This window comes from Hemiscyllium ocellatum, chromosome 23 (assembly GCF_020745735.1).
Source record: "Hemiscyllium ocellatum isolate sHemOce1 chromosome 23, sHemOce1.pat.X.cur, whole genome shotgun sequence".
Lineage (NCBI taxonomy): Eukaryota > Metazoa > Chordata > Chondrichthyes > Orectolobiformes > Hemiscylliidae > Hemiscyllium > Hemiscyllium ocellatum.
Genome location: NC_083423.1, coordinates 3,606,757 through 3,632,955, shown reverse-complemented (window position 1 = coordinate 3,632,955; position 26,199 = coordinate 3,606,757). Strand labels below are relative to the sequence as shown.

General features: G+C 43.1%; 1 protein-coding gene and 1 non-coding gene across 2 annotated transcripts in view; both read left to right on the top strand.

The window, feature by feature from the left end:
• Positions 1-26,199, top strand: part of elapor2b (endosome-lysosome associated apoptosis and autophagy regulator family member 2b) — a 127,599-nt gene that overhangs the window by 31,573 nt on the left and 69,827 nt on the right. The gene's annotated exons all lie outside the window — the stretch shown is intronic.
• trnay-gua (transfer RNA tyrosine (anticodon GUA)) lies at positions 11,515-11,600 on the top strand. The gene is given in 2 exon segments: positions 11,515-11,551; positions 11,565-11,600. It is a non-coding gene; the product is annotated as a tRNA-Tyr (tRNA).

Sequence of the window (26,199 nt, the reverse complement as noted above, 5' to 3'; positions counted from 1 at the left end):
CCACACCGCCCCGTGGCCCAACATTTCAACTCCCTCTCCCACTCTGCTGAGGACATGGAGGTCCTGGGCCTCCTTCACCGCCGCTCCCTCACCACCAGACGCCGGAGGAAGAACGCCTCATCTTCTGCCTTGGAACACTTCAACCCCAGGGCATCAATGTGGACTTCAACAGTTTCCTCATTTCCCCTTCCCTCATCTCACCCTAGTTCCAAACTTCCAGCTCAGCACTGTCCCCATGACTTGTCCTACTTGCCTATCTCCTTTTCCACCTATCCACTCCACCCTCTCCTCCCTGACCTATCACCTTCATCCCCTCCCCCACTCACCTATTGTACTCTATGCTACTTTCTCCCCACACGCACCCTCCTCCAGTTTATCTCTCCATGCTTCAGGCTCTCTGCCTTTATTCCTGATGAAGGGCTTTTGCCCGAAACGTCGATTTCGCTGCTCGTTGGATGCTGCCTGAACTGCTGTGCTCTTCCAGCACCACTAATCCAGAGTGCACTCATAGTCTGTGGCAATCCAATCTAAATTTACCCTTGCATTGAATATTGAAGCTTGAATCATTTATTATCACATGTATTCAATATAAAATATAGTAAAACGTTCTCACTGTTGCCATTCTCATTAACTTAAAATAAAATGAAAGATAAGGATAGGGTAACTTAAAGAGAATCCAACTTTTCCTTCTCCACTGCTACAGTCCTGCTCTGTGCTCCTTCACCAGCCCACACCGTGGAGATGGGCTTCACAGCCCAGCCAGCTTTTGGTTATGGGGAGTTCCAAGTTCCTTAGGTCATCACATCTTTGCCAATTTTGCCCATATCTAGTCAAGAAACCTCCAAAGTATAGATCATACACTCCTGTAGCAGTGAAGTGGATATATTGAGCTGAAAATGTGTTGCTGGAAAAGCGCAGCAGGTCAGGCAGCATCCAAAGAGCAGGAGAGTCGATGTTTCGGGCATGAGCCCTTCTTCAGGCTTTCCTGTCGTCCTGACTTTCTCCAAGTGGATATATTGGGTGAGTTGCAGAGATACCCAGATCAGGAGTTTCTGTGTTCTTGCTCAGAAACAAAGTACTGCAGGTACTGGAGATCTGAAATAAAAACAGAAAGTGCTGGAGAAACTCAGCAGGTCTGGCAGCATCTGCTGGAAGAGAAACAGCATTAACATGGTGTGACCAACATTAGTCTTCTTCAGAACTTCAAACCAGTTCCAAATAAGAGTCACATCTGACTCAAAATTTTAACCCCATTTCTCTCTCCATGGTGCCAGAACTGGAGAGTTTCTCCAGCACTTTATATTTTCTGATATTATATCTTTGCTTTGTGCAAGGTGAGATTTTGGTCTAGATGGTCATAGCAGATTCAAATGGCCCAGTATTCAATTTAAATTCTTACTCTCATCACTGAATCCAGTTAAAAGGCAGCAGTGAAGTTGAGATCAAATTTCTTTCTGGTACAATACCCTCCACCCACCTTTTCTAACGAGGACTGTGAATGTACTATCACCAGGTTTGTGGATGTCACAAAAATAGGTGGGAGGACAAATGGTCAGGATGGTACAAAATCTGTAGAGGGATAGAGACAAGTTAAGCAAATAGGCGAACATATGGCAAATGGAATATACCGTGGGAAAAGGTGAGGTTATGCGCTTTGGCAGGAAGAATAGAGGAGCTGAATATCATTTAAATGGAAAAAGATTACAGAAAGCTATGTTATAGAGGGATTTGGGAGTCATGTTCATGAATCACAAAAAGCCAGGGATGTTTTGCTAAAGGTATCCAGAGAAATCTCAGAGAGACAGTGTAGCAGCCGGGAGAGATTTCCTGCCTTCCAACATTGCTGAGAACCCAGCAATAACTGGTGAAAGGTATCAGACCACAGCTGGGAGACTGTGCACAGTTAGGGCAGCACAGTGGCTCAGTGGTTAGCACTGCTGCCTCACAGTGCCAGGGACGTGGGTTCCATTCCAGTCTTGGGTGGAATTTGCATGTTCTCCCTGTGTCTGTATGGGTTTCCTCCCAGAATCCAAAGATATACAGGTTAGGTGAATTGGCCATACTAAATTACCCACAGTGTTCAGAGATGTGTCAGTTTGGGGCATGAGTCAGGGATAAATATAGGGGAATGGGTCGGGGTGGGATACTCTTTGGAGGGTTGGTGTGGACGTTTTGCACCGAAGGGCCTGATTCTACACAGTAGGGATTCTAATTCTAATTTTGGGGACCCTCGCCCAAGGAAAGATATACTGGCATTGGAAGGTCCTCTCGGCTGATACTGGGTATAGAGGGACTATCTTATGAGGACAGATTGAGTTGATTGCGCCTTTTACTGTTGGAGTATAGCAGAATAAGAGGATACCTTATTGAAATATTTAAGATTCCTACGGATTTGACAGGGTAGATGTGGATAGGTTATTTTTCCTTGTGAGTCTGCAGTTTGAAAGAGAGAAGGCAAAATCGGATGTAATAGTGTTACAGTTAAATAAAGGTAATTATGAGAGCATGAGAGAGGAACTGACAAAAATAGACTGGAAGCAGAGCCTAGTGGGGAAGACAGTAGAGCAAAAATGGCAGGAGTTTGTGGGTATAATTGAGGACACTGTACAGAGGTTCATCCCCAAGAAAAGAAAGATTATCCAGGGAGGGATTAGACAGCCATGGCTGACAAAGGAAGTCAGGAAATGTATTAAAGAAAAAGAGAGATCCTATAAAGTGGCCAAGAGCAGTGGGAAATCAGAAGATTGGGAAGGATACCAAAACAAACAGAGGATAACAAAGAGAGAAATAAGGAAGGAGAGGATCAAATATGAATGTAGGCTAGCCAGTAATATTAGAAATGATAGTAAAAGTTTCTTTCAATACATAAGAAACAAATAACAGGCAAAAGTAGACATTGGGCCACTTCAAATTGATGCTGGAAGCCTAGTGATGGGAGATAAGGAAATAGCAGGAGAACTTAACAAGTACTTCGCGTCAGTCTTCACAGTGGAAGACATGAGTAATATCCCAACAATTAAAGGGAGTCAGGGGGGCTGAGTTGAGTATGGTTGCCATTACAAAAGAGAAAGTGCTAGAAAAGCTAAAAGGTCTTAAAATTGATAAATCTCCTGGCCCCGATGGGATACATCCTAGAGTTCTAACAGAGGTGGCTGAGGAAATAGCAGAGGCATTGGTTGAGATCTTTCAAAAGTCACTGGAGTCAGGGAAAGTCCTGGATGATTGGAAGATCGATGTTGTAACTCCCTTGTTCAAGAAAGGATCAAGACAAAAGATGGAAAATTATAGGCCAATTAGCCTAACCTCGGTTGTTGGTAAAATTCTAGAATCCATCAATAAGGATGAGGTTTCTAAATTCTTGGAAGAGCAGAGTCTGATTAGAACAAGTCAACATGGATTTAGTAAGGGGAGGTTGTGTCTGACAAACCTGTTGGAATTTTTTGAAGAGGTGACAAGTAGGTTAGACCCGGGAAACCCAGTGGATGTGGTCTATCTAGACTTCCAAAAGGCCTTTGATAAGGTGCCACACGGGAGGCTGCTGAGCAAGGTGAGGGCCCATGGTGTTCGAGGTGAGCTACTGGTATGGATTGAGGATTGGCTGTCTGACAGAAGGAAGAGAGTTGGGATAAAAGGTTCTTTTTTGGAATGGCAGCCAGTGACAAGTGGTGTCCCGCAGGGTTCAGTGTTGGGGCCACAGCTGTTCACATTATATATTAATAATCTGGATGATGGGACTGGGGGCATTCTAGCGAAGTTTGCCGATGATACGAAGTTAGGTGGACAGGCAGGTAGTACTGAGGAAGTGGGGAGGCTGCAGAAGGATCTAGACAGTTTGGGAGAGTGGTCCAGGAAATGGCTGATGGAATTCAACGTGAGCAAATGCGAGGTCTTGCACTTTGGAAAAAAGAATAAAAGCATAGACTACTTTCTAAACGGTGAGAAAATTTGTAAAGCCAAAGTACAAAGGGATCTGGGAGTGCTAGTCGAGGATTGTCTAAAGGTAAACATGCAGGTTGAGTCCGTGATTAAGAAAGCAAACGCAATGTTGTCATTTATCTCAAGAGGGTTGGAATATAAAAGCACCGTTGTGCTACTGAGACTTTATAAAGCTCTGGTTAGGCCCCATTTGGAGTACTGTGTCCAGTTTTGGTCCCCACACCTCAGGAAGGACATACTGGCACTGGAGCGTGTCCAGCAGAGATTCACACGGATGATCCCTGGAATGGTTGGTCTAACATACGAGGAACGGCTGAGGATCCTGGGATTGTATACATTGGAGTTTAGAAGATTAAGGGGAGACTTAATAGAAACTTACAAGATAAAACATGGCTTGGAAAGGGTGGACGCTAGGAAATTGTTTCTGTTAGGTGAGGAGACGAGGACCCGTGGACACAGCTTTAGAATTAGAGGGGGTCAATTCAGAACAGAAATGCGGAGACATTTCTTCAGCCAGAGAGTGGTGGGCCTGTGGAATTCATTGCCGCAGAGTGCAGTGGAGGCCGGGACACTAAATGTCTTCAAGGCAGAGATTGATAAATTCTTGATGTCACAAGGAATTAAGGACTACGGGGAGAATTCTGGTAAATGGAGTTGAAATGCCTATCAGCCATGATTGAATGACGGAGTGGACTCGATGGGCCGAATGGCCTTACTTCCACTCCTATGTCTTATGATCTTATGGAGTGTGACTCTTGGACTTGAGAACATTTATCTCGGAATAAAGGGTCACACATTTAAGACAGAAATGAAGAGTAATTTCATCTCTTAAGAGAGTTGTGAATCTCTGGAATTCTTTACTGCAGAGGGCTGTTGATATTTGGCCATTAAGTATATTCAAGGCTGAGATTTTCAATCAGTAAATAGCCAACATTTATAAGGAAACGGCTAGAGAGTAGAGTTGAGGATTATCTGACCAGCCATTCGCTCATTGAATGGCAGAGCTGGTTGATGGGCTGACTGGCCTACTTCTGCTCCCATGTCTTTTGCTGTAATGTAGAGTCACCTGCTGCCAGATTCACACATGACTGGGAATTGCAGTGATACATTAACATTACTACAGCACTCACTCTAACGTCAGAGCGAAATGGCTTAGTTGTATTGTGCAGTGGAAAAGCTGATTAGATTAGATTCCCTACAGTGTGGAAAAAGGCCTTTCGGCCCAACCAGTCCACATCAACCCTCAAGATCAACCCACCCAGACCCATTACACACCCCATACTTACTCCTGACTAATGCATCTAACACTATGGGCAATTTAGCTTAACCAGTTCACCTGGCCTGCACATCTTTGGATTGTGGGAGGAAACTGGAACACCCGGAGGAAACCAATGCAGACACGGGGAGAATGTGCCAACTCCAATCAGACAGTCACCTGAGGCGGGAATCGAACCTGGCTGAAAAGGTAGGAAAGACAGAAGGGAGAAAATGTTTATTTGACTACTGACTTTTTGAAGGAAATGTTTCTAAGTGAGGAGCAATCTTGAGAATGGAATTAAAATAGGTCATGACTCAAATCCCTGGTGCAAGGGACTGGGGAATAAATTGGTGTTAAAAGGTGCTTGTTGGAACTTTGTTCTTGAGAAGATTGTTAAGGTAGGGTGTGGTGATTCCCTAAAGGGGTTTGAAAGTATCAAAGACATATTGTAGCACATTGACCCAGCTGTCCTTGAAGAGCTGTGGTAATGGGTGTGTGTGTGGTATTGCAGCGTATGAATAAATTGTAATAAAACCAAAGCAAAGTAGTGTAAATCCTGGAAATCTGAAATAAAAGTAGAAATGTACTGATAAAGTTAACATTTTGAGTCCAATATGACTTCTTCAGAACTAAAAGGGTTTGGAAAATTAGTTATTAGGTTATAAAGAAAATTGGATGTCAAGAAACAGGAGCAGTGTTAGAGCATTAGGCCCCTTCACCCTGCTATACTCTTTATGTAGAACATGATTCATCTTCAGCCTGAACTTCACTTTCCATTCCCCATATCCCTCATGCCTACAGGCAAAGATTCTCTCTATCTCAAGCTTGAATAATTTCAAAAGTTGAGCATCCACAATCACCAGGGAAGAGAATTGAAAAGATTCAGAACCTTTTGAATGAAGGAATTCATTTTCCTTTTGATTTATTCGTTGGAGTGGGTGGTGCTGGCTTTGGTCAGCTTTAATTAGCTTGGTGAAGCTGGTGGTGAGCTACTACCTTGATCCATTGCAGTGTTATTAGGGAGGCAGTTCCAGAATTTTGCTCCAACAACAGTGAAAGAATGGTGTTATGGTTTCAGGTCAGAATGACAGGTGACTTGGAGAATTTCTCCTTTGAAGAATGCGTAATTACTTGACGGTTGTCTCGTAATCGAGGTTTTTAGTAATTTGTTGGATATTGTTTCAAAATAATGTGATAAAATAATTTTAAAACTTAAGGTTTGGGATAAGGCTGGGATTTATTGCTTATTCTTAAGTGGTGATGGGCTGCCTTCTTGAACTGCTGCAGTCTCTGTGATGAAGATGCTCCCATGTTGCTGATTGATGTGAAGCTAAAAGGGTACTGTATAACTTATTGCATGGTGTTTGATTTTATAAGCTTAGTGTATTTTGCCAGAAAATCCCAATTAAATTGTGCGAGGCAATGGAAGAAAATGGAAGTTGCCACTGCTCATTAATACAAGAGAATCTGATTGGAGTGTTAAGATTAGGAGTAATGAGACTGGGGTAATGAGACAACTATAACAATAAGGCTACCTCATTACATTAGTATTGCTGCTAGTGAGATTACTCCTGAATGTACTTTATTAAGTGTTGAATAAATCAATATTATTACTTAGTGAGAAGAATTTTTTATTGTCTGATGTTCATATTTGCATTTGCTAAATTCAAAATGTAATTGATGAAGTTAACTTCTAATTTGCACAGTGTTAAAACAACACTATTTGGAGAGGAAATTATGTCAATAATTTTAATAATGTTGCTTATTAAAATAAAATGTGTTTCAAATTTTGACAGAAATCAGCAATTTAACGGCTAATGATCAAAGCTGAATGCATTCATTCAGTTTGCTCAGTCTCTGTACATGATTGTTGATCCCATCATCACAATTTTATTTCCCCGATGTACCCAATCTTCCGACAGATTTTTAACTGGAAAGGGAATGGTCATAGGGAAAAGGCAGGAACGTGGAGTTGAGGACTATCAGATCAGGCCATATCTCACTGAATGGTGGAGGGGACTCGATGGGCGGAATGGTCTACATGCTCCGAGGTTGACGTTTCATTTTGTATAATGTATTGAAAATAAAGGCTTCATTTATTTCCCTCTTCAGCTATAATTTTATTGTATCAGAATAGCTACCCACTCTCTGGCCAGGACCATTTACTTTCATCACTCTATCGAATAAAACATAATGAAGCCGCCTGGTAGTAATTAGAGACAAAAAAACCCTGCAGGTGCTGGAATCCAAAGTAGACAAACAGGAGGCTGGAAGAACACAGCAAGCCAGGTAACATCAGGAGGTGGAGCCAAAAAGTGTGTTGCTGGAAAAGCACAACAGGTCAGGCAACATCTGAGGAGCACGAGAGTTGATGTTTCGGGCATAAGCCCTTTATCAGGAGCTGGAGAAGTCAATGTTTCAGGTATAATCCTTCTTCAGGACAGGGGGTGGGTGTAGGGGGAGTTATGGATAAAGAGTAGGGGATGTGGTGAGGTAGTGTTAGGTGAACACAAGTAGTGGGATCTTCTTGTCGATGGGAGGGTAGCTCGAAGGAAGGATTGGAAGGAGAATGGAAGGGAGGAGGCAGGGTTGGAAAGAGAGTTGGGGGATAAGTGGAAAGATTATTTGAAATTGGAGAACCCAGTGCCTGTAGGCTCAATGTCTGTAGGCTGCCCAGGCAGAAGATGAGGTGTTTGTAGTCTGATTCATTGTGGCAATGGAGGAGGCCAAGGGTGGACATGTCGGAGAGGAAGTGGTTGGGGAATTAAAATGGATGGTGACTGGGAGGTGTGATCGGCCCCTTTGGGCCTGGCTGAGATGCCTGGTGAAATATTCCCTTAGTTTATGTTTGGTCTCCCTGATGTTCCCAGGAAAACCAGATGCAGTAAACTAGGATGGAAGAGAGGCAGGTGAACCTCTGTCTCACCTGAAAGGGTCTGTTTGGGGCCCTGGATGGAGGTGAGGTAGGTGGTGTACCAGTGGGTTTTGCATCTTTTCAGGTTGGAGGGGAAGGTACCTGGGGGTTTGGGGGGGTGGGGGGAGTCGGTGGGGACAGTGGCACAAACCAGGGATTGGCGAAGGGAATGGTTCTTGCAGAAGGGAGAAAGAGGAGGGGAGGGGAAGATGTTCTTGGTAGTGGGGTCTACTTGGAGTTGTTGGAAGTGTCTAAGGATGATGCGTTGGATACAGAGACTGGTAGGGTGGAAAGTAAGGACAAGAGGCCTCCTGTCTTTATTAAGTTTGGAGGGATGGGTGGTTTAGAGCAGTGGAGTGGTGAATGGAGGAGGGGTGGTAGAGTGCTGTCTGGATAATGTTGGGGAGAGAAAGCACATTGTTCAAAATAGGTGGACATCTTTGTTGCTTGGGTGTGGAATGTCTCTTTGCCAGAGCAGATGTGACAGAGCTGGAGGAATTGGGAAAACAGGATGGAGTTCTTACAGGATACAGGGTGGGAGGAGATGTAGTCCTGATTCTGTGATGGGCATGATCTGGTTGAGAGTCTGTGGGTTGATAGTAAATGTCAGTCTGTCAACTTTTGTCAGAGATGGAAACAGAGAGGTCAAGAAAGTAGAGGGAGGTGTCTGAGATAGACCAAGTGAATTTAAGGGCAGGGTGGAAGTTGTGGGTGAAGCCGATGAACTGTCTCAGTTCAGCCTGGGTGCAGGATGTAGCACTGACGCAGTCGTTGATGTATGGAGTTGGGGCACGTACCTGTGAACAAAGAGGCAGGTGTAGCTAGCCTGGCAGTGATTAGCAGATTGAGATCACACTGGATCTAAATCATGTCACTTTACTTGTAAACTCTGCAGTACAGATTTTATCCCATGCCTTGCAACCAAGAAGCTGAGCAAACACTAACCCAAAGCCTTAAAAAGGTTATGGAGTCTGAAAGAAGCAGTTATTGGTGCCAGAAGCTGGGAACAAAACGACAGAGTGGATCTCACAGTGCAGTGCTGGTGAGAGGCAATAATGTGGGAAAAACTCTGCTTCAGAAGTAGCTCAGTGCCACACTCGTTCTTGAACTGTGGACTTTTTAGATAGCTTGTAATCAGCCTGTTTAGAATTGCTATTAGATAGCTGATGGGACCTGAACCTAGGCCCCTTGGCTCTAGGTAGGACACTACCACTGCACTACAAGAGCCCTCCTCATGGCCTTTTCAAATTTATCTCAGATCCAGGATGTTAAAATCCGAAAGTGCTTAACTAAAAGAATTGATGAAGTCAGTTTTAGAATGGTTTAAGACTGATATGAGCTAAAGTTATTTAAATGAACGTGTTTCTTAGGTGTTTGTAAGTTCCTTATTTTAATTAAATGCAAAATCCAATTTTTAAAACAGTGCATGACTAACAACTGCTGATTGATTGATTTAATCAGAACAATGACACGATGTTCAAACATGTACTTACTGGATGGAAATACACCTCTGTGTTAAACATGAATAATTATATTTAAATTTCCTGAGATAGAGGAAATTCTAAGGAAATATCTAGTGGTGAGTCCTATAGCAAAGGGATGAAAAATGTAAACATTTACATAAAATAAAGCTGTCTGTTCAAAGCTTCACAGAGCAATCTGTCGACCTGGTTGTGTTGAATTCGGGTGAGCTATGAATAAAGATCAAATAAAGGCAATAATTCACATTTGGATATCTATTTGGGTTATGATGTGGAGGTGCCAGTGTTGGACAGGGGTGGACAATACCGAAAAATGTGTTGCTGGAAAAGCGCAGCAGGTCAGGCAGCATCCAAGGAGCAGGCGAATCGACATTTCGGGCGTAAGCCCTTCTTCAGGAATGAGGAGGGTGTGCCAAGCAGGCTAAGATTAAAGGTAGGGAGGAGGGACTTGGGGAGGAGCGTCAGGAGTGCGATAAGTGGAAGGAGGTTAAGGTGAGGGTGATAGGCCGGAGAGGGGGTGGGGGCGGAGAGGTTGGGAAGAAGATTGCAGGTCAAGAAGGCGGTGCTGAGTCCGAGGGTTGGGACTGATATAAGGTGGGGGGAGGGGAAATGAGAAAACTGGAGAAATCTGCATTCATCCCTTGTGGTTGGAGGGTTCCTAGGCGTAAAATGAGGTGCACTTCCTCCAGGCATCGTGTTGCCATGGTCTGGCGATGGAGGAGGCCAAGGACCTGCATGTCCTTGGCGGAGTGGGAGGGGGAGTTAAAGTGTTCAGCCACGGGGTGATTGGGTTGGTTGGTGCGGGTGACCCAGAGGTGTTCTCTGAAACGTTCTGCAAGTAGGCGGCCTGTCTCCCCAATGTACAGGAGGCCACATCGGGTGCAGCGGATGCAGTAAATGATGTGTGTGGAGGTGCAGGTGAATTTGTGACGGATATGGAAGGGTCCCTTGGGGCCTTGGAGGGAATTGAGGGGGGAGGTGTGGGTGCAAGTTTTGCATTTCTTGCGGTTGCAGGGGAAGGTGTCGGGAGTGGAGGTTGGGTTGGTCGGGGGTGTGGACCTGATGAGGGAGTCACGGAGGGAGTGGTCTTTCAGGAACGCTGATAGGGGAGGGGAGGGAAATGTATCCTTGGTGGTGGGATCTGTTTGGAGGTGGTGGAAATGAAGAAGGATGATACAATGTATCTGGAGATTTGTGGGATGGTAGGTGAGAACCAGAAGGGTTCTGTCCTGGTGGTGATTCCTTCACCTCCGCCACATCTGTTCCCAGGAGGACCAATTCCAATACTGAACAACCCAGATCGTCTCCTTCTTCAAAGACCTCGATTTCCCTCAGATGTGGTTGATGATGCGCTCCACCGCATCTCCCCCACTTCCCGCTCCTCTGCCCTTGAACCCCGCCCCTCCAATCACCACCAGGACAGAACCCCGGAACGTCGATTCTCCTGCTCCTTGGATGTGCCTGACCTGCTGCGCTTTTCCAGCAACACATTTTTCAGCTCTGATTTCCAGCATCTGCAGTCCTCACTTTCTCCTGGGGTGGACAATGTCAGAAGTCATACAACACCAGGTTATAGTCCAAAGTTTTATTTGAAATGGCAAGTTTTCGGAGTGCTGCTCCTTCGTTACCTGATGAAGGTTGTGATTTCAAATAAATCTGTTGGACAATAGCCTGGTGTCATGTGATGTCTGACCCTGCTTGGGTAATGTTACAGGTTTTGCCATGTAATGTACTAAGACATGGAATTAACATGTTTTATTTACATTGTTTCCAATTTGAAAACTGAATTAAAATATTCATAGTGTTTCTTGTGGTTCTGATTGACACTCTCACTAGAACAAAGGAAATATGCTTTATTCACATGAGGAAGATGCAAAAAGCATTGTGAATATTGATAGAACTGGATGTGTAGAATATATAGTTCTCCTTCGATAGCTCAGCTGGTAGAGCGTCGGACTGTAGAGTTAACAGAGACGTCCTTAGATCGCTGGTTCGATTCCGGCTCGAAGGTGATTCATTGTGGGCAGCACAGTGGTTAGCACTGCTGCCTCACAGCATCAGAGGCCCAGGTTCAATTCCCGCCTCAGGCGACTGACTGTGTGGAGTTTGCACATTCTCCCCATGTCTGCGTGGGTTTCCTCCGGGTGCTCCAGTTTTCTCCCACAGTCCAAAGATGTGCAGGTTAGGTGAATTGGCCATGCTAAATTGCCCGTAGTGTCAGGTGAAGGGGTAAATGTAGGGGAATGGGTCTGGGTGGTTTGCGCTTCGGCGGGTCGGTGTGGACTTGTTGGGCCAAAGGGCCTGTTTCCACACTGTAAGTAATCTAACAAAAATATACTCATTGGCTGGTTGTTAATGGACATATTTATATATGGATTCCAATAAATTTGTAAATGTAGGGAAAAAAATTCTGATTTCTTCATTTTCAGGTTTAGATTGAAGGGTGTGGCACTGTGATCATTATGCTTCTAAACTAGTAGTTGAGAGTGTGCAGTTTCCATTATGATAGCTTGAGAATTTATTTTCAGTTGAAAACAAATAAGTAAGTCTGAGATAAAATACTGATATTGATTAGGAAAGGAAATGAAAAAGCTAACAGGATATCTGATCCCTTCACTGAAAGGAAATCTGCTGAATTTCCCTAAATCTAGCTGAGGAATAACTGTACTCCCACAATGTTGTCATCTCCTAACCTGACTGCATTCTGAGGTTACTGAGACTCTCAGTGTATCACCTGCTTCTCAGGAAGGTGGGATGGATAAGAGTTGTCAGCCTTGTCAGTGAGACATGACTGAAGAGCTTCAGGGCAGAGGAGAGGATCTGGGCGTTGCAGTGAGAGATGGACTCCCTGAGATTCTTGTAGAGAGAGGAGAACTTCTTCAAGGTAGGCATCTTTGGAAGAGACTTCGCAGTGAGGTTAAAATCAACTGGAGGAAAGTGAGGACTGCAGGTACTGGAGTTCAGAGTCGAGAGTGTGGTGCTGGAAAAGTCAAGCCCTAGATCATTCCTGATGAAGGGCTTTTGCCTGAAACATCGATTCTCCTGCTCCTCGGATGCTGCCTGACCTGCTGTGCTTTTCCAGCACCACACTCTTAACTCTAATCTCCAGCATCTGCAGTCCTCACGTTCATGTTGTCAGTGACCACTGTCTTAAGAATGAATAAAAAGAGACTTTAAGTATAATAAGAGCGGAGATAGATAGATATTTAATCAGTACGTGAATCAAACGCTAGGGGAATAAGGCAGGAATTTGCAGCGAATAATTATCAGATCAGTCATTAAAGCACACCTGACGGGCTGAATGGCCTACTCCTGTTCCTATTTCTTATGGTCTTAATTAAGTTGAATAGGTACTTCTTCCTTTAATATTTGTTCAATGTCAACCTTGGCTGAATATTCTCATCTCCAAATCAGAAGTTTGCCAATTCAAATATCACTCCAATTTAGCACCTAATTCAAGTAAGTGCTTCAGTGCACTACTAATGGAGCACTGTAGTGTTGAAGGAGCTGTCTTTTGGATGGGATGTTAAATGAGAACTCAAGTACCTTTTGGAGTTGCATTGCACCATTCACAGGAGAGCAGAGTATCTCACATGGTAATTTGGTCAATATCCAATACTCAGACAACATCTCGAACCAATGATCTCATTGTTGAACTTGGTTGCTGTTTTTGGGAGCCTGCTGTGTACAATTCAGCTGCTGCATTTCCCCCACTGCAGCAGGGATTAACTTTAATTAGTTGCAAAGTACCTTGGGTCACCCTGAGATCATGAATGTAACTATTATGTATAAATTAAGTTGTGAAGAAGAGAAATGTTGGACTCTCAATGTAAACTCCGCTTTCTCTCCACAGATGCTGCCAGATCTCCTGAGTTTCTCCAGCACTTCCTGTTTTTATTAGATGAAAGTTTAATGTTTCATTTTGAATCAGAAAATAAGTGTTGCATTTCTACCCTGTGTCAATTTGTTGTGGTAATTCAGCTATTTTTAAACAGGTTCTGATTTCTCCAGGGAGAGAAACTGGTCTAGCAGGTTTATTGAATTGAATTGTGGCAAATATTTCAAAGCACATATACAGGGATGTACAAGTAGTCCACTTGTCAAACAAGTTCAAGAAACTGCTTAAAAAAAATCCTTGCTTGATATTTGATTAATAACTGATGGTTTGGATCAATTCAGGAGTCGATAGTCTGAGCTGATCCTTATTCTAAATTGCGATATGCTATTCTATTTTATTTGTAGCCAGCTCTTTAGTCTGATATTGCACTATACTGATGTAAGTACTCCTCAGTTTCTGTTCTGTACCTGCTGAAGATTGAGCTTCCAGGTGGTTGGTCTTAGTGTTATGATAATAACAGTAATCCTTATAATGGATGGAGATTTAAGGGTCATTGTTTACTCAATGAGGTCTTCCCCTCCGAATGGCTGCTGGCTGCTGGCTGCTAGTTGCTGACATTGCCCAGATAATCCTTTGGTCTGTTAATGACTGATTCCTGATATTAAATAACTTCTTTAAAAATGTGCCAAACAGTGCCTTAACATATTAAAAGAAGATTAGAATGGTTAGGTGTTTGTTTTAACCAACACAGATGGGCCGATGGGTCTTTGACTGTGGTGTAGACCTTTATGATCCTCTGACATTGACCTTCTTAAACAGTGATAACCATGTGTAACCAGTGGAAACTTGCCATGCTCGTTTTATCAATGCAGATTGGAGCCAGATTCCAATTTGATCTATTTTTAAACCAAATAAAGATTGTGGTAATTACGCTGGATATGTCCTGGCTCCAAATAAAAGAGAATAGCATATCACAATTTAGAATAAGAGTCAGGTAATCTATCGACTCTTGAATTGATCCAAACCATCAGTTATTAATCAAATATCAAGCAAGGATTTTTTTAAAAGCAGTTTCTTGAACTTGATCGACAAGTCTATGATTCCTCATCCTTTTCCACTAATTTGGTTGATTTCAGGTGAATTGTGAAACAAATGGAAACTTGGCAATGGATGTGCAGTTTTATTTGAATAGTGCAATGCAGTTTAGAAAAAAGTCAGGATTTCACTTTTCTCCAGTGGCTTATAACTTCAACTTTTGTTCTGACTGTATGACTGGACAGCATGTGTTAGTTTAGCTTCATGCCAAGCAGAGTGGTTCATGTTTGGAACTGTCTTCACAAATGGTAACTGATGCTAGATCAGTAGTTAAGTTTAAATCTCAGATTTTTTTAGTAAGCAAAGATATTAAGGGATATGGATCAAAGGGAGTGATATGGAGTTTAGGCCAAGGATTAGCAATAGTCCCATTGAAAGGCTCAAGGGGCTGATTGGGTAAAAAGTGAGGTCTGCAGATGCTGGAGATCAGAGCTGAAAATGTGTTGCTGGTTAAAGCACAGCAGGTTAGGCAGCATCCAAGGAACAGGAAATTCGACGTTTCGGGCCAGAGCCTGACGAAGGGCTTATGCCCGAAACATCGAATTTCCTATTCCTTGGATGCTGCCTAACCAGCCTAACCTGCTGTGCTTTAACTAGCAACACATTTTCAGCTCCAGGGGCTGATTGGCCTACTCCTATTCCTAGTTTGTAAGAATGCTCTTAAAGAGAAGTAGCAGAAAACAATAAGATTAAAGGGATAGGTTGGGGGGAGGGATAGAGCGTGCATAGTATTTCCATTGGAACACTGCAGGTAAATAAATCATTGCAGCCAGCTTTCATGTTCATTAGTGACATTTACCTGTGATTATTAACCTCCATCAAAAATCATTGCCAGCTTATTGTGTAAAATAAAACTGAGAATGCTGGAGAGTCAAAGTGGAACTCCGTCACAATTGAACTCTCTAGTTGCTGCCTGACTTGCTGAATTCTTGCAGCAATTTCCTTAGATTAGATTAGATTCTCTACAGTGTGGAAACAGGCCCTTCAGCCCAACACTGACCCTCTGAAGAGTAACCCAGACTATGACTTGATTTGATTTCCAGCATCTACAGTATTTTGTTTCTGTTCAGTCTATTGGGAGCAGAAGTAGGTCATTCAACTCATCGAGTTTCTGTCTGATTCAATGAGATCATGACTGATCCTAATAACCTTCGACTCCACCTTGGTGCCTTTTCCCCATGACCCTTGATTCCCTTCCTGATTAAAAATCTGTCTATCTCAGCCTTGAACATACTTAATAATCCACTCTCAATAGCTCTGTGTGGTTAAGAATTCCACAGATTCACATCCCTCAGCGGAGAATGGGAAGGTATTTAATTGGGGGAGAGGACATTATACTGCTATTAGACAGGAGCCGTGGGGTATAAATTGGGAACAATTGTTCAATGGGAAATGCATACCTGAAATGTGGAGGCTGTTTAAGGAGCTTTTGCTGTGAGTGTTGGATAACTTTGTCGCACTGAAACAGGCAAGGAATAGTAAGGTGAAGGAGCCTTGTGTGACAAGAGAAGAGAAGCTTCTCAACAAGAGGAAGAAGGAAGCTTATTTAAGGTTGAGGAAGCAAGGATCCGGCACAGATTTAGAGGATTACAGGGTTGCTAGGAAAGAACTCAAAAATGGACTGAGGAGAGCCAGGAGGGGACACAAAAAAGCCTTGGCAGGTAGGATTAGGGAAAACCCAAAGGTGTTCATGTGAGGAATAAGAGAATCTGAATATAGGTTTGCTTGTTGAGCTAGAAGATTCGTTTGCAGACATTTTGCCACCATACTAGGAATAAGAGAATGATCAGAGAGAGGATAGGACCGATTAGGGGAGGCCATAAATGAGTTTTTTGCTTCAGTATTCACTCAAGAGAGGGAACTTGTTGATAGTGAGAACACTGTGGACCAAGTTAATAGTCTTGAACAGATTAAGAAAATGGATGCGCTGGAAATTCTGGGAAGCATCAAGATAGATAAGTCCCCAGGGTCAGACTAAACATATCCAAGGTTACTACGGGAAGTGGGGAATGAGGTTGCTGCGCCTGGGAGTTGTACCAGATAATTGGAAAGAGGCGAATGTTGTTCCTCTGTTCAGGAAAGGGAATAGCGAAATCCCTGTGAATTACAGACCAGTCAGTCTTTCTTACGTCTGTGGTAAACAAGGTACTGGAAAGGATTCTGAGAGATAGAATTTATGACTATTTGGAAAAACATAGTTTGACTAAAGATAGTCAGCGTGACTTTGTGAGGGGCAGGTCATGCCTCACAAGCCTTATTAGGTTCCTTGAGGATGTGATGAGAAAGATGACGAAGGTCAAGCAGTGGATATGGTGTATATGGATTTCAGTAAGGCATTTGATATGGTTCCCCAAGGTAGGCTTATTCAGAAAGTTAGGATGTATAGGATACAGAGACATTTGGCTGCCTGAATACAGAATTGGCTGGTCGAAAGAAGACAGCGAATGGTAGTGGATGGAAAATATTCTGCCTGGAGGTCAGTGACTAGTGGTGACCTGTGGGGATCTGCTTTTGGGCCTGTGCTCTTTGTAGTTTTTATAAATGACTTGTAGATAGTGTCGAGGGCTGTTGCAGGCTACAACAAGACATTGACAGGATGCAGAGCTGGGCTGTGAAGTGGCAATTGGAATTCAACCTGGATAAATATGAAGTGATTCATTTTGGAAGGTCGAATTTGAATGCTGAATACAGGGTTAAAGACAGGATTCTTGGCAGCGTGGAGGAACAGTATGGAGGACTTTGGGGTCCACATACATAGATTCCCTCAAAGTTGCCACCCAAGTTGATAGAGTTATTAAGAAGGCGTATGGTGTGTTGGCTTTCATTAGCAGGGGGTTTGAGTGGAAGAGCTGCAAGGTTTTGCTGCAGCTCCATAAAACCCGAGTGAGACCACACTTGGAATATTGTGTCCAGCTCTGGTCGCCTCATAAAAGGGAGAATGTGGAGGCTTTAAAGAAGGTGCAGAGGAGATTTACCAGGATGCTGCCCGGATTGGAAGGGCATGTCTTATGAAGAGAGGTTGAGTGAACTAGGGCTTTTCACACTGGAGAGAAGAAGGAAGAGAGGTGACTTGATAGAGGGGTACAAGGTAATGAGAGGCATCGATAGAGTAGATAGCCAGAGACCTTTCCCCAGGGCAGAAATGGCTGTCACGAGGGGTCATAATTTTAAGAGGATTGGAGGAAGATATAGGGGAGATGTCAGAGGTAGGTTCTTTACACAGAGAGTGGTGAGTGCGTGGAACGCACTGCCAGCGGTGGTAGTAGAGTCAGAGACATTAGGGACATTTAAGTGACTGCTGGACCAGCACATGGACGGCTGTAAATTGAGGGGTGTGTAGGTTAGGTTGATCTTGGATTAAGATGAATGCTCAGCACAACGTTGTGGGCCAAAGGGCCTGTACTGTGCTGGACTAAGTTCTAAGAAGGATATTTGAGTTCGTTATTCCGGGATTATGCTTCATCCTCTTTTTTTTTGTTGTTCTTTATTTGTTCACTGGACATGGGTATTGCTGGCCAGGCCAGTGCTTATTGCCCATCCTGTATGGAAATAGGCATTAAACAGCCAATCACATTACTGCGTGGATCACTTGTAGCACTAGACTAGATACAGATGGTTTTGTTCTGGACTGTCAACAACAGTTTCATAGACATCATTAGACTCTTAATTCCAGATATTTAGTTGAATTCAAATTCTATCTTCTGCCATGGCAGGATTTGAACCTAGGAATGCAGAACATTACCTGCTGCCTGGACTAATAGTCGAGCAATAATAGCACTAGTGCCATTGTTGCCTCTGTTTTAAAAATAGGGTGATTGTAAACAGTGAACTCAATTCAATCAGCTGAGCTGTTAAAAGATTTATTCTTTCTCCCTGGGAAAAAAATGATTCTGCGTAGAGAAAAGCTGAGCAAATTGTTTTGTCAAATGTGAACATCGCTGTCAAGTTGATGCAGGTATCTCCCTGAAACAACTTTTGATGAAATTGAGCTCCATTTAAATATACAGAGCTTAAGCAAAGTCATTAATGTATACCATTACTTAGCTAATGCCTGCTCATATTAATTTGGGTTGTTGCCCAGTGAATTAATAGCTATTTCAAGACAGGCCCCTCAGGATATGACAGCTAAGCAAAAGATTTAAAACAAATATATGGGCTAGTACCAATCATTTCTAGCCTTTTAAAAATAAAAGAATGCTCTTGACTTGATAGTTTTAAAGCCTTTTTTCCTGGTTACTTTAATGTTCGATGTCAATGCTGGAAATATGTTTACTTTTTCACAAAACAAAATGAAAGGTAAAGTTGCTGTGGTCCTATCCGACCATGGGACTACTCTCTCATCAGAAGGAGACAGGTGGTGGGGGTTTAACCCTGGGGTCGCCATGCCTTAGGGAAGGGGAGAGGCTAAGAAGGAGAATTCCTCCTGGTAACTTCAGCCATTGTGGGAATTGAACGCTGTACCTATTTAGTACCAATTAATGTGATCAAACACTGCATGGCACTGGTAAGATGCAAAGCAAAGTTCCCTGTTTGTTGCCCTCGACCTCTGGTTTTATCACACTGACTGCTCTTGTGTTGTGCTGTGGGTTGAGTGTCAGTTTGATGCTGAATTTAAGAGCTAAGGATCTGACTCTTGTATGGAAAGTGAGAGTTCTGTATATGAAAGATGGCCAAAAGTTTGGAGTCAAATCTTGAAGATTTTGTTTGTTCATCTGTGCCCTAATCTAACTGCGATTAATAAAATGTGTGGATTAAAATAGTTGAAGCTGAACATTAATGCTGAAAGGAGCAATTACAACAATTTTTTTATGTGTCGTGTCTTTAGCATCGATGAACATCTACAGTGAAGATGTGCAACTCCATCAAAAATGGATTTCATAATAAAGAGGGATAACTGAAAGCTTGTTGAAGAGATGGCTCTTAAACAGCACGTAAAAGTGAATAGAAAAGTGTAGGGCTTCAGGAAGAGGGTCCGAGAGTGTGGGGTCTTGACTGTTGAATAGCTATCAATGGGTCAGGGAAGGGAGGTGGTGAAGCATAAATGTCAGAGTCAGACAAACCATTGAATGCAGAGAGATGGCATGGGAGAGCTGGTAGCAGTTAGTTGGCTGTGGGAAATTATGACCTATGTGGATGAGAATTTTAACTTCTGACAAAGGAAGACTGGAAACCTTTCTACACCAGTAAGTACCAAAGTAAAGAGTAACGAGCATTGCACAGAATAGGATATGTGGAGCAGAGTAATTGTTTGAGATTGATGGGAGTCAGCATTGGAAGTTTTTATTTATTTCTTTCAATTATGGATGTGGACGTCTATTGCTCACGCCTAGATTTTCTTCAGGAGGTGGTGGGGAGCTATCACCTAGAACTGCTGCAAACTATGTGGTAGAGGCACAATCTTGGTGTTAGGAGAAAGTGTCACCAAGTTAAAATCCTGAAACTCAAAAGAAATGGTGATATATTTTCACATTAGATGGTGAGTGGCTTTGGAGTGATGGGGTTTTCTTTGTCCTTCTAGGTGAAAGTGGTCATGGATTTGAAATGATTTGTCTACGGAGTCTTGGTGAGTTGCTAGAGTGTGTCTTGTAGATAGTGCACATTGCTGCTACTGAGCGTCAGTGGTGGATGGTGTGGATGTTTGTGGATGTGGTACCAATCAAGTGGCCTGCTTTGTCCTGGATGGTGTCAAGCCTCTTTAGTGTTGTTGGAGCTGCACTCATCCAGGAGAAAGTGAGGACTGCAGATGCTGACAATCCGGGTCAAAACGTGTGGCGCTGGGAAAGCACAGGAGGTCAGGCAGCATCCAAGGAACAGGAGAGTCAATGTTTTGGGTATAAGCCCTTCATCAGGAATGGGATTCAACAGTCCTCACTTCCTCTCTCTTGTGAGTTGTGCCTTGTAGATGGTGGAAAGGTTTTGAGGAGTCAGGAGGTAACTTATCACCAGTGTTCCTAGCATCTGAGTTGCTGTTTTAGCCAGTAGCATGATTATTATCCAGTCTTGCTGTGTGTGACCATTGACTGCTTCACTTATTGAGGGATTGTGAATGGTGCTGAATATTGTACAATTGTCAGTTTGAGAGGTGATTTTACCATGGATTCAACAGCAAACTGTGTGCGGTAGAAGCCGGAATGTGTGACAATCTGGAGGTGAAGTCAATCATTGTGGTGCAGTGCAGCATTTGGATATGAAGCTCAAACAAAGTTAAATAGATTTCAGGGATTGGCAACAGGTTACTGACATGGTGGTCTGAGTGAAGATGGCATTGGTGATGTGTCGATATCAAAGCAATCCAATGAGTGAATGTCATTCCTCAGGTGAATGGCTGCTTGACTATTTCTTTATTTCCCCAGTATCCTGAAAGAAATTCTCAATAATTTAAGGTGATCATATGCCAGAAACTACATTTATGGTAAGTTCTGTCTTAAGATAATGTCTCAAGTCTTAATTTGTTGAGTGAATAATGTTCGCAAATGTGAACTTTATCCTTGATTCGTAGCCAAAGAGAGTCCTGTGTATAAATTTCTACACTGAGTGATTTTTAACTGAAGGAAGCAGGTACACTTGTAATCTTGAAAGTGTCCCTTCTTTTATACGAGCTTGCCAACTTTTCTTTCAGGAAGCTACAGCTCATCTTGTCTGATGGCCTAACTAAGTTTCTTTGTCCTTGTGCGTGGGAGGAACAATATTTAAGTGAGAATATAAATTACTTTTTGTAAAAGTAACTATTGTTAGCTTAATCAAGTATCATCCTGTCAGTTTTGCCTGGATTCAGTTGGATAAGGGTTGGATTGCTGATATTTATGGGAGGGACAGAATGACTCTTTAAAATTTGAAACATCTTGGCGTTTTCCTCCTTTTGCGGATGAGTTGTTAAACTCTGATCAGTAGAATTTGTAATGTGTACCCTTCAGCACCTGTTTTTTGGATGACTTTCAAACTTCTGAGCGATGTCTTGGGGAAGAAAATTATTTGTTTGGACTGCTTTTCTGATCCTTGCAAAGTTGTCGTCCCTTGTGCTGATTGTTGGTGGTTAGTGCCTTGTGTTGGATTCCTGTTTAACAGAATGAGAGCCAAATGGTTCTAGGAAGAGGGAGGGGCTGGGATAAAATGAAAACAAATCCTGTCAGTGACTCTTTATCACTCAGTGTGCTCATATTTATTGGTGAAATGCTGTCATAAACAAAAGAGCCATGGGGCTATTAGCAGAATGAAAGACTGGTAAGAACCTATCATTGTTCTTCAGTGTGACAGTGCTTAATGTTTTTAAAATATGAAAAATGCATAACTTATGGCTCTTCCTATAACTTACTTTCTCTTTTTGTTTCTCCTCTGAGGGCTCTTGCTAACTGTCTCCCAGATGCCATTGCTGCTTTGACCCCTCCTCTGAATATCTGACATTTATTTCAGGGGCTGGGTGATTATATCCTGTGGATTATTTGATCAAATCTGGGACTATCACAGCCTGGCTTCCTTGTTCTGCTCTAATAACCACTGCACGCCATGGAGCTTTTTAATAATAGCAGGAAATGTTTATTTCCACCATCTTTAGCCTGGTGCCTTTCCCAAGAATATTTGGCTCATGCATACGGCAGTTCAGCTTGTGGTATAAGTTTGCCAAAAAATAACTGAAGCGAAATGCTGTTCTTCTCTTTTGGATGTCTGACTGAGTAAATCCTTCTATCCTTCAGTGGCATATTTTATAATGAAATACTCCCATAAAGTGCCTTGGTACTGATTGCTGTGTTAAGGGTGCTATTTAAACACAATTTATTGCAGTTAAAGCTATGTAATAATTTCGTGCTTGGCTGTGAGCTTTACAGAAGGTAAGTGACAAAGTACTTAAGTGCTGCTTAGTAAGATTACATATCCAAAGGTTATGTTGCTGCAATCAGATCCCATCAGGAATTTGGTCATTTGACCTTGGAGAGCAAATCATTATTGTGAGAGAGGGCAGGAGATAGCCAACTGGTATTCCTTTGTAGCTTTATACGAAGTGAAAGAAGGAGTGTGTGGTTCAAGAAAAGATAGAGCAGGATACTTTCCTGATGATATGTAGTTAAGTACAATTGATGTTATAGAGTCATAGAGATGTACAGCATGGAAACAGACCCTTCAGTCCAACCTGTCCATGCCAACCAGATATCCCAACCCAATGTACTCCCACCTGCCAGCATCCGGCCAAAATCCCTCCAAACACTTCCTATTCATATACCCATCCAAATGTCTCTTAATGTTGAAATTGTACCAGCATGCACCACTTCCTCTGGTAGCTCACTCCATTCATGTACCACCCTCTGTGTGAAAAAGTTGCCAGGTAGATTTCTTTTATATCTTTCCCCTCTCACCCTAAACCTATGCCCCCTAGTTCTGGACTCTCCAACTCCAGGGAAAAGACTTTGCCTATTTACCCTGTAAGGTCATCCCTCTGTCTCCGGCGCTCCAGGGAAAACAGTCCCAGCCTGTTGAGCCTCTCCCTATAGCAGAAATCCTCCAAACCTGGCAACATCCTTGAAAATCTTTTCTAAACCCTTTCAAGTTACACAACATCTTTTCCACGGGAAATATTCCAACAGTGGCCGAACCAATGTCCTGTACAGCCACAACATGACCTCCCAACTCCTGTACTCAGTACTCTGACCAGTAACGGAAAACATACCAAACACCTTCTTCACTATCCTATCTACCTATGACTCCACTTTCAAGGAGCTATGAACCTGCACTTCAAGGTCTCTTTGTTCAGCAACACTCCCTCGGACCTTACTATTAAATGTATAAGTCCCGCTAAGATTTGCTTTCCCAAAATGCAGCACCTCGCATTTGTCTGAATTAAACTCCATATGCCACTTGTCAGCCCATTGGCCCACCTGGTCAAGATCCTGTTGTAATCTGAGGTAACCCTCTTTGCTGTCCACTACACCTCCAATTTTGGTGTCATCTACAAACTTACTAACTGTACCTCTTATGCTCGCATCCAAATCATTTATGTTAATGACAAAAAGTAGAGGACCCAGCACCGATCCTTGTGGCACTCCACTGGTCACAGGCCTCCAGTCTGAAAAACAACCCTCCACCACCAAACTCTGTCTTCTACCTTTGAGCCGGTTCTGTATCCAAATGGTTAGTTCTCCCTGTATTCCATGAGATCTAACCTTGCTAATCAGTCTCCCAGGGGAACCTTGTCGAACCCCTTACTGAAGTCCACATAGATCACATCTACTGCTCTGCCCTCATCAATCTTCTTTGTTACTTCCTCAAAAAACTCAATCAGTTTGTGAGACATGATTTCCCATGCACAAAGCCATGTTGACTATCCCTAATCAGTCCTTGCCTTTCCAAATACATGTACATCCTGTCCCTCAGGATTCCCTCCAACAACTTGCCCACCACCAAGGTCAGGCTCACTGGTCCATAGTTCCCTGGCTTGTCCTTACCACCCTTGTTCAACAATGGCACCACATTTGCCAACCTCCAGTATTTCGGCACCTCACCTGTGACTATCGATGATATAAATATCTCAGCAAGAGAACCAGCAATCACTTCTCTAGCTTCCCACAGAGTTCACGGGTACACCTGATTATGTAGTAGTAAAAGGTAAGGTCTGCAGATGCTGGAGATCAGAGCTGAAAATGTGTTGCTGGTTAAAGCACAGCAGGTTAGGCAGCATCCAAGGAACAGGAAATTCGACGTTTCGGGCCAGAGCCCTTCATCAGGAATCCTGATGAAGGGCTTTGGTCCGAAACGTCGAATTTCCTGTTCCTTGGATGCTGCCTAACCTGCTGTGCTTTAACCAGCAACACATTTTCAGCTACACCTGATTATGGTCCTGGGGATTTATCCACTTTTCCCTGTTTCAAGACATCCAGCACTTCCTCCTCTGTAATATGGACATTTTCAAGATGTCACCATCTATTTCCCTACAGCCTATATCTTCCATACCCTTTTCCACAGTCAATATTGATGCAAAATGCTCATTTCGTATCTCCCCCATCTCCTGCGGCTCCACACAAAGGACGTCTTGCTGATCCTTGAGTGGCTCTATTCTCTCCCTGGTTACCCTTTTGTCCTTAATGTATTTGTAAAAACCCTTTGGATTCTCCTAAATTCTATTTGCCAAAGCTATCGCATGTCCTCGTTTTGCCCTCCTGATTTCCCTCTTAAGTATACTCCTACTTCCTTTATAGTCTTCTAAGGATTAACTCAATCGATCCTGTCTATACCTTACATATGCTCCCTTCTTTTTCTTAACCAAACCCTCAATTTCTTTAGTCATCCAGCATTCCCTATACCTACCAGCCTTCCCTTTCACCCTGACAGGAATATACTTTATCTGGATTCTTGTTATCTCATTTCTGAAGGCTTCCCATTTTCCAGCCATCCCTTTACCTGCGAACATCTGCCCCCAACCAGCTTTTGAAAGTTTTTGCCTAATACCGTCAAAATTGGCCTTTCTCCAATTTAGAACTTCAACTTTTAGATCTGATCTATCCTTTTCCACCACTATTTTAAATCTAATAGAATTATAGTCGCTGGCTCCAAAGTGCTCCCCCACTGACACCTCAGTCACCTGCACTGCGTTATTTCCCAAGAGTAGGTCAGGTTTTGCACCTTCTCTAGTAGGTACATCCACATACTGAATCAAAAGATTTTCTTGTACACACTTAAGAAATTCCTCTCCATCCAAATCTTTAACACCATGGCAGTCCCTGTCTATGTTTGGAAAGTTAAAACCCCCTACCATAACCACCCTATTATTCTTACAGATAAATGAGATCTCCTTACAAATTTGTTTCTCAATTTCCCTCTGACTATTGGGGGGTCTATAATACAATCCCAATAATGTTATCATCCCTTTCTTATTCCTCAGTTCCACCCAAATAACTTCCCTGGATGTATTTCCGGGAATATTCTTCTTTAGCACAGCTGTAATTCCATCCCTTATCAAAAATGCCATTCCCCCCTCCTCTCTTGCCTCCCTTTCTATCCTTCCTGTAGCATTTGTATCCTGGAACGTTAAGCTGCCAGTCCTGCCCATCCCTGAGCCATGTTTCCGTAATTGCTATGATATCCCAGTCCCCCTTCCTAACCATGCCCTAAGTTCATCTGCCTTCCCTGTTAGGCCCCTTGCATTGAAATAAATGCAGTTTAATTTATTAGTCCTACCATGTCCCTACCCTCCCTGACTGTTTGACTTGCTTCTGTTCTCAACTGTACCAGTCTCAGATTGATCTCTTTCCTCACTATCGCCCTCGGTCCCACTCCCCCACCTTACTAGTTTAAATCCTCCCAATCAAATTTCCCTGCCAGTATATTAGTCCCCTTCCAATGTAGGTGCAATCTGCCCTTCTTGTACGGGTCACTTCTACCCCAAAAGAGATTCCAATGATCCAAAAATGTGAATCCTTCTCCCAGCTCCTCAGCCTTGCATTCGTCTGCTCTATTCTCCTATTCCTACCCTCACTAGCTCGTAGCACCAGGAGTAATCCAGATATTATTACTCTTGAGGACCTCCTTTTTAAATTTCTGCCTAACTCTCTGTAATCTCCCTTCAGAACCTCAACCTTTTCCCTTCCTATGTCGTTGGTTCCAATGTGGACAGTGACCTCCTGCTGGCACCTCTCCCCCGTGAGAACATTCTGCACCCTCTCTGAGACACCCTTGATCCTAGCACCAGGGA